Source organism: Orycteropus afer, unplaced genomic scaffold (assembly GCF_000298275.1).
Source record: "Orycteropus afer afer isolate SDZICR_OR568_19922 unplaced genomic scaffold, OryAfe1.0 scaffold00162, whole genome shotgun sequence".
Classification (NCBI taxonomy): domain Eukaryota; kingdom Metazoa; phylum Chordata; class Mammalia; order Tubulidentata; family Orycteropodidae; genus Orycteropus; species Orycteropus afer.
Window position 1 is genome coordinate 4773036 of NW_006921749.1, and position 7535 is coordinate 4780570.

The window sequence follows — 7535 nt, forward strand, 5'->3', positions numbered from 1 at the left end:
TATTGGTCATATTATTAGCATCACTCTTTTAAAAAAATATTTTTAAAATACAATTCATTGTGACACTAGTTTTTTATAGGAAGGTAAAACTAGTGATGAATAATATTTTATTAGAGAATCAATTAGGGTTTCTGAGTCAGTGTTTTTCAATTCTTAAAAAAGCATGAAATAAGTAAAATTTGAAAAGTGGGAAAATAATGTAATTTGGTGGAAAGACCATCAGACTAAGAATTAGAAAACTGATTTTTTTTTTCCTTTTTAAGTTTTAGATGCACACCAGTTTGCTTCTGGGTATTTGCCAAATAAAGATACTAATTATTTTAAATAATGATATGAAGTTATTTTGTAAATTCTTATAATACTGTGCACATGAATCATATTATAAATTCCAGGTGATTATAGCTCAGAAGTTAAGTGCATTTTTAAAGTTTATTTAGATGTTTCCTTCAAAATACACTCACATACATACATATATGTATCTTTATACATATAAATTCTGATTCAATGATTGTTCCATTTTCTATAACTATCAAACAGATCTCCCCAAATCTATTACTGTATTTAAAAAAATAACATATTTTATTATGTTCATGATTCTGTGGATCAGTCATTTGTGCAGACTTCATCAGTGATGACTATTCTCTTCTGCAAGATGCCTGGAGCCTCAACTTGTGTAGCACCAACAGCTAGAGATGACTAAAGTGGCTTGATGAGAGCCATACTGGTTTGGGCTATCAATTAGTTTCCTCAGTTCTTCAGGTGGTCTCTCCTTGTGGCTAGCTTGGGATTCCTCACAGAGTAACAGTGTTAGCCTTCTTGCATGGTAGTTCTAAGAAGGAACCCTCTAAGATGTTCTCCTATGATCAAAACATTCATAGGTTTATAGTATAATGGACATAGATCCCATGTGTTAAAGAAAGAGAAGAGTGTCCAAGAGTCTTTGGCTGTCTTTAATATGTCACAATGATGACAAATTAACAACTTTGCTAAGTGTTAGCTCCTTACTGTAGCTGTAGAAATGCCAGGGGTCTATCTATTTCTACTTTTATCAGAATTCATAAAGAGGATAATAAAATAATTGATTACACTCATTACTTGCAGAAATAGCAGACTAAAATGATTGGAGAAAACAATATGATAAATCTCTAAATAAGATAATCACTAAATCAATAAATTTTGTCTTTAGGGATCCCCATTTACCTGTTCAAATATCCATTTTCTCATTCTTTTTCCCTTGTCCTCATATCCTTCAGGACTTTGCACCATTTTATCATTCTCTTCCTGTTTAAAAGCTTCATAAACTAAAGGTCAAATACCAAGTACTCAGTTTTCCTATTATTTCTCTAGTCATCATCAAATAACTTAGTCACTTGCCCCATAGCAATGGCAATACAGAAGTTATAATGCATCTTTCTTGATTTCCACTAGAGTGATTTGTTTGGACCTGAAAATTCTAAGGAATAATGATAATAGAATTTTTCTCAGCAAAGTTTGGAACAATTATTGTACATATGTGTCAGAGTGAAGACATTAAAATGTGAGCCTTATTCCTAATAAGTCTAAGTCAAGACTGGGGCTAAATTGTGTGATCAAATCTCATTTTTTTTTTTTTTCCACTAGTTATCTTGAGTTGAACTAACTTCTGAATCTTCATGTCTCTCCACTAAGTTTATAGAATGACCAGAAGCAATTCTTGTAAAACAAAAGAAATAGATCCCTAAAATAGAGAGGGGGCTGAGTCATGAATGCCTATACTCTTATAGCACATTAGCAAAGTGGACACAACATTTCTTCTCTCCTGGAGATGAATGAATTAATGGCTGCAAAGAAGTCATGAAGGGGAAAGGGTTTCCTTCTATGTGGAATGAGGTGATTCAGTGGTAGAATGTTTGCCTCCTTGAGGACACTCAATTAAATTCCCAGGTAATGTATGCAATGTGCAGCCACCACCTGCCTGCCAGTGGAGGCTGGTGTGTTGCTATCATGCCAAACAGGTTTCAAAAGAGCTTCAGACTAAAGCAGAGGAGCAAGCAATCTACTCCCTCAAATCGGCAAATGAAAACCTTATGGATCAAAACAATCTGATCCTCAGGTGATCACAAGAGATGGTATAGGACTGGGCAGTATATAGTTCTGTTGTGCATCAAGTCATCAAGAGCAAGAGGTCAAAGTGATGGTAGCTAACAATAATACATTTACATTATTATTTCCAAACAAAATCTAAAATATTTTCAAACTTCTATTTTCAAAATTCTCTTTATAGCACATATTGGTTTTGAAAAGTACTGTTATTGTTTTGTTCACTGCCAAAATGGAACCTTTTCTCAAAGAGTCAGGTTTTTGTTTTATTTTATTTTTTCAAATATCTGTTAGTTAGCATATTGCTGACAGCCATTGATTTCATAGCAGAGGTCAGTTAATGAGAAGCACAAATCTTCTTTTAGAAGGAAGGTGCACAAACTATGTTTAGGTTCTATTATCTCATAAAATAGAATTTAAGATGAGAAATGATCAAAACAGATGGAATTACTTTTATATTCCAGGAAAAGTACAATAAAGGAGGAAGCTTAACTATCATGTGTAATATAAGTACCACAATGTAGCCTCAATATATATAAAATTATCTTGCAGAAATGCATGAATAAATAGATATATTAAAAATTATAGCTAGAGATTTTTACCATATATAATTCAGAAACTAAAAAAATCAAGCAAGCTGAAAATTGAAAAAAAATTAGAAATGATTCTAAATCTACAGATAGAAATCCAGAAGATTAATACTAAATTGTCAGAAATAGATAACACATTGTGAGGGCAAAGGAGAAGACAAAATTAATGAGATTGAAGACAAATACCTGAATATGTCTTTGGAAAAGTATCAATCAGAAAAAAATTAAAACAAAATGAAGAAAGCCTAAGGTTCATGTGGGATACCATCCAAAGAAATAACTTACGTGCCATTGGAATTCCAGAACAAGAAGAGAAAAACAAAACCACTGAGAAAATTGTCCAAGATTTGCTGGAGGAGAACTTCCCTGAAATGATGAAAGATGAGAATATATACATTCAGGAAGTCCAATGAACCCCAAACAGGATAGACCCCAAAAGAAAATCACCAACACATCATCATCAAACTCATCAAAACCAAAGACAAAGACAGAATCCTGAAAGCAGCATGGGAAAAACAAAAAGTTACGTACAAAGGACAGCCAGTAAGAATAAGCTCTGATCTCTCAGCAGAAACCATGCAAGTGAGAAGGCAATGGGAAGGTATATATAAAACCCTGAAAGAGAAAAAATTTCAACCAAGAATTATATACCCAGCAAAATTGTCCCTCAGATATGATGGTGAAATTAGGAGATTTCCAGATAAGCAGAATCTAAGGGAATTTGTTAAAACCAGACCAAACTTACAAGAGATGCTAAAGGGAGTCCTTTTAAGAGAGAACCAAAAATAGCAAATAACAACCTCCATTAACATACAAGATGACACAACCCAGAAACTACAGCTATGGACATATCCAAAGTAAAATGAGCTTATAAGATTGTAAACAGGGAACCAGAGACATCAATTGGCAAGTGAGGACAACTACAAACAAAAAGAAGAAAAAGACTATGCAGTCACAGAACTTCTAAATGGTGAAGAAGTTAAGAGAATTGCAAGATAGAATGGACTGTTACATTATGCTGAGTGAAATAAGTCAATCACAAAAGGACAAATATTGTATTAGTCCGTTATTGTAAAAGCTAAGGAAACGTTTATCTATAGAAGGAAATTTTCTTTGTTGGTTACCAGAGGTGGGAGGGGAGAGGAGGGAAGCTGGTTAGATAAATAAAGTATTGATTTGACTGAAGAGAAGGGCAGTGTACCAAATGTGAGTGACCAATATGACACCATTGAGGATGAGAAAGACATAGAGAGGTACATGAGAGGTACAGACAACAAATATGAACTCTTTTGCACATACAGTATTGCATTGTCAGTGAAGGCAAGCATGGGTATATGGGTGAATAGATGGGTGGACAGGGTGAATGATTAGGTATGTCTATGAAATGGGGAGTGTATCCAAGAACATATATAGGGTTGGCAGACAGTGGTCCTATAAGTTTATGTGAATGATCAGAATTCTCAGATGTATAGTAGAGTTGACAACGGGAAGGTTGTGGTCACTGCTTGGTCACAGCCAGCTACCCAGAGGGACCAAGTAGTTGAACTGGCGGGCTTGGGACCATAGTCACAGAGGATATCAAGCTCATTTGGCATAACATACTATATAAAACATTGTTCTATCTCCTACTTATTCAGGTGTCAAACACAGAATAGACCATGAATTGTTTATATGTAAGGTCAGGATGAAACTAAAAAAAAATAAAAGCAAATCCAAGAGAGCAAAAGTATGACCTTCAATATATCCCACCTGAATTTAGAGATCATTTCAAGAATAGATTTGATGCACTGAACACTAATGACTGAAAACTAGAAAAGTTTTGGGATAATATAAAGAACATTATACATAAGGAAAGCAAAGAAAAGACCAAAACAGATGGCAGAAGAAGCTTTCAAATGTCATTTTGAACATAGAGGAGCTAAAGCAAATTGAAGCAATGATAAATAAAATAGCTCAACAACACATTGCAAAGTCAGTTCCAGAGGACAATGTAAATTATTATAATGAAATGTGTAAAGATCTAGAGTTAGAAACCCAAAGGTGAATACCATGATTGGTATTTCTCAAGCAGAAAAATCTGGAGAAAATTCAAGCCTCAAGTTGCAACATTGAAGACTCCTACAAACAAAAAAAAAAATTCAATGGCACTGAAAGCATCAAAAGAAGATAGGAGGGAATAGGAATACTCAGAGTAAGAGTAACTGTACCAAAAGAATAGGTTGATGTTCAACCAGTTCAGGAGATAGCACATGGCCAAGAACCACTGGCACTGAAGGAAGAAGTTCAAACCATGCTGAAAAGTATCAGTGATAAAAGAAGGGTCTAAGAATTGATGGACAACAATTTGATAGGCTTCACAAACAGATGCCATGCTGAAAATGCTTCCTTAACTATGGCAAGAAATTTGGAAGACAGCTACTCAGCCAAGCAACTAGAAGAGATCCATAATCTATGCCCATTTCAATAAAAGGTGATCAAACAAAGTGCAGAAATAACTGGACAATATCATATGCTAGTGAAATTTTAGGAGCTCTGGTAGCATAGTGGCTAAAGCACTTGACTGCTAACCAGAAGGCTGGTGGTTCAAACCCACCAGCCACTCCTCGGAAGGAAGGTTGGGCAATCCTACTTCCGTAGTGACACTGCCTCGGAAACCCAAGGAGGGGTCGCTATGAGTCAGGGCCGACTCGACGGCACATAACAACAACAACAACAACAGTGAAATTTTATAGACCATAATTCAAAAATGACTGTAGCTATACATTAACAAGGAACAGCCAGAAGTTCAATTCAGATTCAGAAGAAGATATAGGGAAGTGCTGGACCTTCCAAGAAAGAGGGAAAAAAATTGTATAGGAGCTTCAGGACCTGGGTAACATGTATTCCTATAAGCAGATCCTGAGGGATCACAGAATACATGACACCTTGTGGCAGCACAGCTTTCAGAAACAACAAGGGTGGAATTACCTTAAAGAATAGCAAGATTGTAGTTCTTTGCTATTTTATATTTGTATTAGTAAGTTATTTATAAGTTAGTTCTGTATTAGAGCTTAAGTTCAAAAGCACTGGTTTGTAGAAGGTTACATTCTACAGTGGGAGCCTTAACTCCATTTTGACTCTTGACATAAATTCAGCTGCCATTTGAGTTCTTTCTGACCATTAAAACAGCAATGTGGCTATGCATAGACAAGTCCAGGGCAAACCTAGAAAGGGGGGATTTGCCCTCAATTGAGTAGGTTCAAAGTAGATTATGATCACACAAAGAACTATGGAAATTACATAGATGTGTCCTTATCTAATTTAAATCTTGAGGTCCTAGTATTGTCTTATAACCACTTTGTGGCTATGACTAAAGGCCACATAGTCATAAATCATACCTGGACCACCACATAGAGAGATGGTCAAGCCCCAGGACCCAAATCTGTAACTCTTTTTAATCTTCAGTTATGAACATATGTCAGTCATGGTCCTTTCCCTGCTTCTGTAGCCCCTCCTGTGACAGTGATAAATTGACCTACCACCAGTCCTGATTTTGTGATGATTTATTTTGTACTTTATGGGAGCTCTGGTAGCATAGTGGCTAAGACATTTGCCTGCTAACCAGATGGCTGGCTGTTCAAACCCACCAGCCACTCCTCGGAAGGAAGGTTGGGCAATCCTGCTTCCATAGTGATACTGCTTCGGAAACCCAAGGAGGGGTCGTTATGAGTCGGGTTTGACTCGACGGCACATAACAACAACAACAACATAAAATATAATGAACACAATGATGGTGGCTCAGTGGAATCCATTTGGGATGGATACATGCTTATGGTTTCTCTCGTCCTGGGTGATTGTATTTGTTTTGACTTTGTCCTGTCTAAGGTTTAATGAAAATGTCTCTGTAGAACAAGTTTGAATCTGGGGTCTCTTTACCCCTAATGTAGTTGTTTATAAAATAACTATTATATCTTTTTATGGTTTCAGGCCCCTACAGGGTCGCTATGAGTTGGAATCTACTTGACAGCAATGGTAAGCAGTTCCCAGGGGGGACCGGAACAGATCGAGGAGTCAGCCGCAGGGATCCAGGTGAGGAGAGAGAACCCACGCCATGCCCCACAAGCAGCAAGGTGGTAAAAGAGGGAGAAGACAGAAAAGGCAAAGGGGACTGGAATAGATAGAGGAGTCAGCCACAGGGATCCAGGTAAGGGTGGTTGCAGAGGTTTCCAACAGCTAAGGGAGACAAACTTGTCTGTCAGTTTGTCCTACTGTGGTGACGTGCTGCTGTGAGTCTTGAGTATATGCCACTGGTGTTTCACCCAGTGGGGTGCCCATGGTGCATAGGTATCCGCCTGGCTTGTGGACTGAGACAGGCTAGGAAGAAGGAAAAGGCCATCCACTTCTCAAAGAATTGGCCAGGGAAAACCTTATGAATAGTGAGAAACATTGTCTGATACATTACTGAGCAACTTTATGAATAATCTGGAAACATTGTCCAATACAGAGGAGGAAGATGAGTCACTTAGCGTAGAAAGCTCTCAAAGTAGGACTGGGAAAGAACTGCAACATCTGAGTAAAAGCAACCCTACTCATATGGATAAGGTAAAGCTTCTGAGACCTCCATTTGCTGACGTGGCACCACTCATATTGAGGAGAAACAGAGGCAAATAGTCATTAATAATTGGAACATGGAATGTACGAAGTATGAATCTAGGAAAATTGGAAGTTGTCAAAATTGAAATGGAATCCATAAAGATTGATATCCTAGACATTAGTGAGCTGAAATGGACTGGTTTTGGCCATTTTCAATCAGACAACCATATGATCTACTATGCAGGGAATGACAGTTTGAAGAGGAATGGTGTGGCATTCATCATCACAAAGGAT